The sequence below is a fragment of the Elaeis guineensis genome, chromosome 9, assembly GCF_000442705.2.
Source record: "Elaeis guineensis isolate ETL-2024a chromosome 9, EG11, whole genome shotgun sequence".
Classification (NCBI taxonomy): domain Eukaryota; kingdom Viridiplantae; phylum Streptophyta; class Magnoliopsida; order Arecales; family Arecaceae; genus Elaeis; species Elaeis guineensis.
In genome coordinates, this window is record NC_026001.2 from 97272655 (window position 1) to 97281693 (window position 9039).

At 36.2% G+C, this 9039-nt stretch overlaps 1 protein-coding gene across 1 annotated transcript in view; it reads left to right on the forward strand.

Moving 5' to 3' along the window:
- Nucleotides 1-8752: 8752 nt before the first annotated feature.
- The window catches only part of LOC105050988 (OVARIAN TUMOR DOMAIN-containing deubiquitinating enzyme 12), a 9581-nt gene continuing 9294 nt past the window's right edge, over nt 8753-9039 (forward strand). Inside the window, exon 1 of the mRNA XM_010931225.4 lies at nt 8753-8975. The gene's annotated coding sequence lies outside the window, so the exon portion shown is untranslated. The remainder of the gene's footprint in view (nt 8976-9039) is intronic.

Below are 9039 nucleotides of genomic sequence, written 5' to 3' on the forward strand. Positions count from 1 at the left end.
TTGCTATATTTTTTTCTATTTGTTACAATGATTTTCATGTGAGATATTAATAAATAGAAAAAAAATAACTCCCCATATGTTAGGTCATTTAACAAATATCCTCCTACATATCAAAATACTGTAATATGAACCTTTCATTTTACATATTGTTGCAATATCACTCAGAGACCTTTCAATTAGGATCAGAGATATCATTCATGCCTATGTGGCTAGTTATTAGCTAATATAGTTATTTTTTTTTTTAAGGGATAGAGAAGCTAATGTGGGTAAAATAAAACTCGAACCAAATCCCAACATTTAACATAGACCACTAGTTCACAAGTGTAATCATAAAAAATAAAAGAAAATCAAATAGACTTCTCCTCCCATCCTTCCATCTCCATCGAATGGACTGCCATAGGGAACAAATTACTCTTATCAGAATGCCACAACCCCATTCCCTCAATTTTCAATCTTCACATATATCTTTGCCCTATCAAAGCACCTCATCATTGTCGGAACCCCCTTCTCCTTTACCTCCCCCTCCTTAACTTCCTCGTCTCCATCAAAATAACCTTTCAATTCCCCATCCGACTCAACCTCAAACCCTAAAGATGAGGCCTTTTCCTCTTCGCCATCACCAAAGCCCGAGTTTAGAATGATCTCATCATCCTCTGAATCAAAATTCGAGAATTCTCCATCTTTTTCATCCATATCTTCAATGTAGCTCCAATCTTTTTGGTTCCTTTTTATGCATCCACCGCTGGAATCGATTAAAGATTCTTATTTGTGGAGTCTAATACCAGAATGGAGGACTCAGAGAGCTTGATCTCACTGTGAGTTCTAGGCAAGAGCATGAACAAGAGATTGAGGGAGAAGTCATCCTTGGGAGAGTGGCAGGTGTGGGTGGTGACCTCACCACTGCCAAAGCGGTAGGCTGGCAGGAGGAGTTGTCGAAGCCAGGAATGAGATTTGAGGTTGGGGCTCGATTTCAAGTTATTGGGGACAGGAAGTTTTCTGGGGTTTTTACGTTTGGGGTAAGCGCCGATTGAGAGAGGGCGGAGCATGGAGAGAGATAAGGCAGCAGATGCCATAGCCTTTGTAAGTGAGAGAGAAAGTATGGGAAGATGGGATCGTTGAAGAAGATTATGTCAGATTCAAAGAAACTAAGAAATCTATATCATATAATCATGTCGGTCAATACCTAAATATGTAGGTACTGATAATATCTCCGATCCCAATCGGGAGGTCTTTGGATGACATTACAATAACATATAAAATAAAAGATTGATATTATAGCATTTTGACATATAAGAGGATATTTGCAAATCGACCTAAAATACAGAAGGTTAGTTTTTTACCTTAATAAATACTACTTATGTACTATATTCTTAAATATTATATTACAAAACTTGTATTATCTTAAAATTATATATTCTTATATTTATATCCCTATATCATATAGAGGACATTTGGTATGGGGTGATCATCCTAAAATCAAGATGACATAGGTGGAGATGACAAGATCATCATATTTGGTTATACTATGATCATCCTATATGGTAGTTGATATGGCATATAAATCAGCCTTCCTATTATAAATGAACATTTGGTAAGCAATTTTATAAAAAATTAAATTCTGGATAATTATATATTTACTAGTAAGAGGAATCTAAAAATAAAAGGATGATTATGATAAATTTAATTTAAATAAAGAAAGGAGGTAATAGCTCATAAGAAGGGAGTTATTTTTCATCCTTTGATTTTCACCTTCAACTATAATCGATCCTTGCTTCACATTTATATAAACAAGGCCAAGAGATAAAAAAAAAAATTGAAAGAAAAAAACTCCCACAACTCAAAGCTCTCATGGTGAGATGCTCATAAGTCCTCATCCATCATATTCTTTTTTTTTTAGTGTAGGTCCACAGATCATTAGAAATCTGAGAAGGTTGAAAATGGTCGAGAAAGCTGAGAAGACTAAGAAGGATGAGGAAGCTGAGAAGGTCGAGGAAGCTGAGAAGACTAAGAAAGTTGAGAAAGATAAAAAGATCGAACAAGTCTAATTCATCAAAAGATCAAATAAGTCAATCTCATTAGAAAGTCGAGAAAGTCTGACTTTATCAGAAGATCAAGAAAGTCCAATGTTATCAGAAGGTTGAAAAAATACGACATCATCAGAAGGCTGAATAAGTTGACCTCATCAAAAAGTCGAGTAAATCAACCTCATCAGAAGGTCAAGAAAGATGAGAAGATCAAACAAGTCTAATCCATCAAAAGATCGAGTAAGTCGATCTCATCAAAAGGTTGAGTAATCAACCTCATCAGAAGTTTGAAAAAATCTGACCTCATCAGAAGGCTGAATAAGTCAACCTCATTAGAAGGTCAAACAAATCTAATTCATTAGAAGGTCGAGTAAATTGACCTCATCAGAAGGTCGAGCAAATTGATCTCATCAGAAGGCCAAATAAGTCGATCGATCTCATTAGAAGATCAAAAAAGTCCGACCTCATCAAAAGATCAAAAAAATCTGATTCCATCAAAAGGCCAAATAAGCCAAGATCGAGTAAGTTGATCTCATCAGAAGGTTGAAAAAGTCCAACTTCATCAGAAGATCGAGTAAGTTGACCTCAATAGAAATTCGAGAAGGTAAAGCTTATTAGAAGGTTGAGAAGGCCAAAATGAAAAGAGATAAGGCTATCTAAATCAGACCAACCAGAATAAGATAATATTTTATATTATAATTTTTTATTACAATCTCATTATTTTTATTCTTCTAAAGTTCGATCTGACTTAAGCATCGGAACCCGACTGAAGCCAATTTGATAAGCTTTTTTGTCTTTAGATGTGCAGATCCGCGACTCCAATGTAGTTTGTATTTTACCATCGCAGACCAAATAATGTCTTCCTGATGGTCCTAGTCCGATCGGATTTTGACAGCAACAGATTGGCATGTCAGGTAGGGGGCTGACTCTTTGGCCCTCCATTTCACTTTTCTTGTGTCTTTCTATTGTAGGAACGACATTCAATGTGAAGCAATAAAAGATCCATCCCGATCCACATCGAGCTACTACAAACTCAGAGCAACCCAATTGACACCAATATCATTCAATCAAGAAAGATCTCTACAAATCACTCATCATATCAGAAACGAGTTGAGTTGAAGACCCAGTAAGCCAAACATCAGAAACAAGAAGAGCAGAAAATCAACTAAGGTCACCCCAGCTTCTGCTGGAACCTCCAAATCCTGACTACATGGATAATCAATTAGCTTCGGCTTGAAATGATTCGACTTGGTTGACTGAACACCAACCTAACGATAAGTACAAGCTCTGGCTCGAGATGATTCCACTTGAACCATTACAAGAAAATAAAGTATTAGCGATGGCTTTTAGCGACGACGAACGCATCATCGCTAATATTAAGCTTTACCGACTAAACTTTGCAATAAAAAATTTTTCCATCGCTAAAAGGTAGGCAAATTATTAGCGACGGCTTAAATATTTATTAGCGATGGTAAAGCCATTACTATAAATTTAAATTTTAAAAATATCTATTAGCGACGACTGTAGCGACGAAAGCTAGCCGTTGCTAATAGTGTGCCCTAAAAATATCCTTTGGATCCCCGACTGCCTCCCCTCTTCCCCCTCGCCTCCGATCCCCTTTCTCCCCTACCGCATTGTCGGAGCCCCTAACCTCCTTTCCCCAGCCCCCACACCGCTGTCTCTATCTCCGATTTTTGATGTCCCCTCGCTGAATCATATGCTCTCGAGCCCTCTCTTTGTCGGATCACCCTCTACCTCCCCTTTTCCCCCCACCTTCGATACCCCTTCTCTCCTTCTGCACTGTCGGAGCCCCCGACCTCCTCCCACCAGCCCCCGTGCCGCCGTCCCCGCTTTTGATCTGACGTTCCTTCACCGAATTGCATATTTTCGAGCCCTCCCCTTATCGGATCGCCTTCCTCTTGTTGGATCGAGGCCCCTGCTACCTCCCCCTTCACCGAACTATCCCTCCCCTTGCCGGATCGGGCCCCCCACAGTCTTCTCCTTCTCCCCCCATCCATCCCCTTGTCGGACGAACCCATGACTGTCTCCCCCTTCTCCCCTCGCCCCTCCCCCCCGGAGCGCCACATCGTCGACCAGCTGCCAGAGCTGCCATGTGATTTTTAGTGATGGCGATGGCTCCGTTGTCATCGCCATAACCTGTTTTCATCTTTTTAAATTTTTAATATTTAAAAATATATTTATTTAATTAATTTTAAATTAATAATATTTGAATTTAAATAGTATTAATTTAAATATTTATAATATTTAAATTAATAATATTATTAATTTAAATAATATTATTTAAATTAATATTATTGTCGAGAGGTAGAACTATTTTGGGAAGCTCTCCGATGAGAGTAGCCCTACTGTCTTCGATTGCAGGAGTTCGAGATTGGATTATCGTTAGACTGGTTTTAGCCTGCTCATCTACTTCGATGGCAGTTGAAGTAGTTCGATAATTGGATGCCATACTGGTGTGCTCGCACGGTCTAATCGTCTAGCACGCTTTAAGTCTGCATGCGCGGAATGCATATTTTGACCATCTCCATTTGCAATGATGTTCCTTACTTAAAAATTCAGTATTTTAAAAATTTTAAAAGTATTATATTGCATATAATGATAGACTCATCTTTTGATTAATATACATATTCTACGACATCTGTATATTTTTATATTTTTATACGGATCAGATAATTATGTACATTAGTCAATTGACTGTCTAGTTTGGATAGTTTAAAAATTATAATTAATTTTATAAATAATTACAATAATCAAATGGTATGTTGAAGGTTCGAAAAAAATTTTAAATAGTATTTTTTTTTAGTTCTTCTCACATATCTTCAGTCATGTGGGAAGAACTAAGGAGTCGAAAATATTGTCAAAATTTTTTTGGACTCCAATTGTATATCATTTGATTATTGTAATTGATTTATAGAATTAATGCACGGAGCCGAGCTCGACTCTCAGAGTCAGAGGCATGGTAGAGAATTTGCTCGGCTCGCGGTACCTTCGACTCGATCAGAAGATAGAGAGCTCATCCATGTTCAGAGCCGCATGTAAGTACTATATATCTTTACTGAATATATTTAAATTTTAGTCATTTTAGAGTCTAATATTTATTATTCAAAATAAATTTTATAGTACATTTACAGAGCCTAAGGTGCCTTGTGTGGTTACCGGCATCATTCGATGATTAATGCTAGGGTCGGTGAATGAGTTTTTCAGTTGGCCATCGGAGGCTCATGATGCAGTCTGGGAGATGTTTCTGGTAAGTCAAAGATGTTTAATTTTTAAATTTGCAGTAGGTTTGTATTTCATTTATTAATACATGATTGCTTCTACTTGCAGGGATACTATCGATTTGAGACTTCTCAGGATGAGAAGACTAGCCATCGGACCTTCAAGGAGGTGGCTATATGGAGGTTCTGAGATGGGTTGTATAGCCTTCAGCAGTCCACCATAGAGCACTCCAGTTTTGAGTCACCATCGAACTGGAAGTCTTACACAGATCATTGGATACGGAAGAACATATAGAAGGCCCTCTGCAACTAGTGGAGTACTGAGGAGTACTCTGATAGGCAGCAGAGGGCATGGCAGAATTGGTTCGCCCAACAGCATCTGATCAAGTACACTGACGGCTCCATTGGCATACATGTTGTGGCCGACAGATTAATAAAAATTCTATCCTTAAATTAATTTTATATTAAATTAATCATATATATATTTTAATTAATTTAATTTTATTATTTATTTATTGTAGATACGGCAGCTGGATCGTGCACCAGGGCAGCTGTAGATGTGGGAGGCCATATACGAGTCTAGGAGGACTAGTGATTACTTAGATCCTCATTCTCGATAGATCACGATAACAACTTAAAATATTATTTATTAAATTTTTATATATACTGATATATATGGACTAATAAATTTTTAAACTGTATAGGCAGATTACACGAAACATCTCGAATCGCGGCACGGCGAGGATCCATCTTCTCAGCCCCTCTTTGACCTCGAGGGATGGCTCAAGGCCACCGGAGGGGTGAGTAGGAGCCGGGTCATGAGATTCAGTCACAGCTTCGACCTTCCATCAGCTCGAGGATCTTCATCCTACTCGAGATGATTTCACTTGGTCGGACAAGAACCAACCTAACGATAAGTACGAGCTATGGCTCAGGATGATTCAACTTGATCAACTGAGCATCGACCTAATGAAAAATTCGAGCTTTGGCTTGGGATGATTCGATTTGGTCGGCTAAGTACCAACCTAATGAAAGGTATAGGCACCATCAAAATTATTTTTAATAATATTTAATTTTTTAATTATGAACCAGGTCAATTGTAATCTGACTACTTTCTTTACCCAAGCTAAAGAAAATAGCTTAAACTTGGAAGTGGGGGGCATTTGATATGCCATATAAATCAATCTCTCTATCATGAATGGACATGTCGCAAGTAGTTTTATAAAAAATTGAATTCTGAGCAGTTATATATTTACTATTAAGAGGAATCCAAAAATAAATAGATGATTATGATAAATTTAATTTAAATAAAGAAAAAAGGTAATGACTCATAAGGAGGGAGTTATTTTTCATCCCTTGATTTTCATCTTCAACTATAATCGATCCTTGCTCTACACCTATATAAACAGGGCCAGAGGATCTAAAAAAAGATAGACTCTGAAAGAAAAAGACTCTCACAACTCAAAGCTCTCATAGTGGGAGGCTCATAAGTCATCATCCATCTTATTTTTTTTCTTCCTTAGTGCAAATCTACAGGTCATTAAAAATCTGAGAAGGCCGAGAAAGCTGAGAAGGCCGAACAAGTCTAACTCATCCGAAGGTCGAATAAGTCGACCTTATCAAAAGGTAGAGATCGAAAGTCCGACCTTATCAGAAGATCAAGAAAGTCTGACATCATCAAAAAATCGAATAAATCGACATCATCAGAAGACCGAATAAGTCAACCTCATTAGAAGGTCGAAAAAGTCCAACCTCATCAGAAGGTCGAGAAAGATGAGAAGGTCAAATAAGTCTAATTCATTAGAAGATCGAGTAAGTCGACCTCATCAGAAGATCGAGAAAGTTCGATCTCATAAAAAAGTCGAATAAATCGATCTCATTAAAAGACCGAACAAGTCTAATATATCAAAATATCGAAAAAGTCAATTTCATCAAAAAGTCGAGAAAGTTCGACCTCATTAGAAGGTCTAGTAAGTCAACCTTATTAAAAGATCGAGAAAGCCCAACTTCATCATAAGGTCAAATAAGTCGATCTCATCAGAGGTCAAGTAAGTCAACATCATCAGAAGATTAAGAAAGTTCGACCTCATCGGAAGATCAAATAAGTCGATCTCATTAGAAAGTTGAGTAAGTCGATCTCATTAAAAGATCGAAAAAATTTGACTTCATCAGAAGGCCAAGTAAGTCGATCTTATCAAAAGTTCGAGAAGGTCATGCTTATCAGAAGGCTAAAAAGATCAAAATGAAAAGAGATAAGGCCATCCAAATAAGACCATCAGAATAAGACAACATTTTATACTATAATTTTTTATTATAATCTCATTATTTTTGTTCTTCAAAAGTTCAATCTAACTTAAGTATCGGAGGGTCTGATCGGAGCCAATCTGATGAGCTTTTTTATCTTTTGATGTACAGATCTGCAACTCCAAGGCAATTTATATTTTGTTATCGTGAATCAAATAACATCTTCTTAATGGTTCTAGCCCGATTGAATTTTGACAGCAACAGTAGTGATTCCAAATTATCCATACTCCTTAAATCACCTTCCAACTCGGTGATGGAAAACTCACCAATGAGGTCGGATATCTAAGATCCGTTTAGAACAGTAATCTTGGATTAAAATTTGGAGAAAATAATGCATTTAGTCTTATGAAAAAAATTGGTCTATCAATATACATAATATAGTATATCAGTATTAAATATATTATATTATATTGATATTATATTGATATTTTATATCTTGTATTTATGATACATATGTATATATTTTATTATAATATATTATTAGTCATTTTATTATTCAACTATAATTTTAACTCATAATATAAATATATTATTGTAAGTTATATTTATATTATAAAATTATTTATTATATTACTTCTATTTATATTATTTTTATAATCAAAATAAATATGAATATTGAAAATAATATATTATTAGTATAAATAAAAAAATTAGATTCTTTAATAATAATTAATACAGGATTAATAATTTTTAGGATTAACAAAAATATATTTTTATGAAATATATTAGTAATTAATATATTAATAAGTATATTAATAATTTATCATAATATATTTCATACGATCAATAAATATATTTAATGAAATATACCATGGTTAGTTTCGATATTGTATAGCTTTTGTTTTTGAATTTTTATGGAATACCAAATGAATTATTCATAAATATCTGAAAATTTTTAATTATTAAAATATAATATAATAATTATGATGATATTAGATCATTAGGGATCATATTGTTTTAAACTAAAAGTTATTTTTATCTTGGTGGTCCCATTGACAACATATGCTGAACGAATGGAGTCCCATGAGGGTTGGCTGAGTCCTGCGACCGTTGGTGTAAGGTGATCCGCACTCGTGCATCCTTCGCCCATCCATCGCTGCACAGGCACCAACGACCATGCCAAATGGATAGCCGACAGACACTTGACAAAAACATGATATTTTATTATTATTCGATCCTTCCACCCCACCACTCACCTCCCACCTCCTATTTTCCTCTCCGCCCGTCGTTGTTGGAACGCACGCGGTGCGACGCGAGAACGGAATGGAAGGGAAGGAAGGAAGGAAGCGTTCAAAGCTCTGTGTCTGACGGATTCTGTTGCTTGACGGGATCCCCGCTTCCCTCCTCCCTTTTACGACCCTCTTGATCCCAGCAAGCTTCCTCTTCTCCATTTCGATTCTCCCTCGAGGTATGCTTCCCTTTCCTTCATTCTTGGTATTTTCTGATCTTTGCATGATATCTTCTTATCGCTA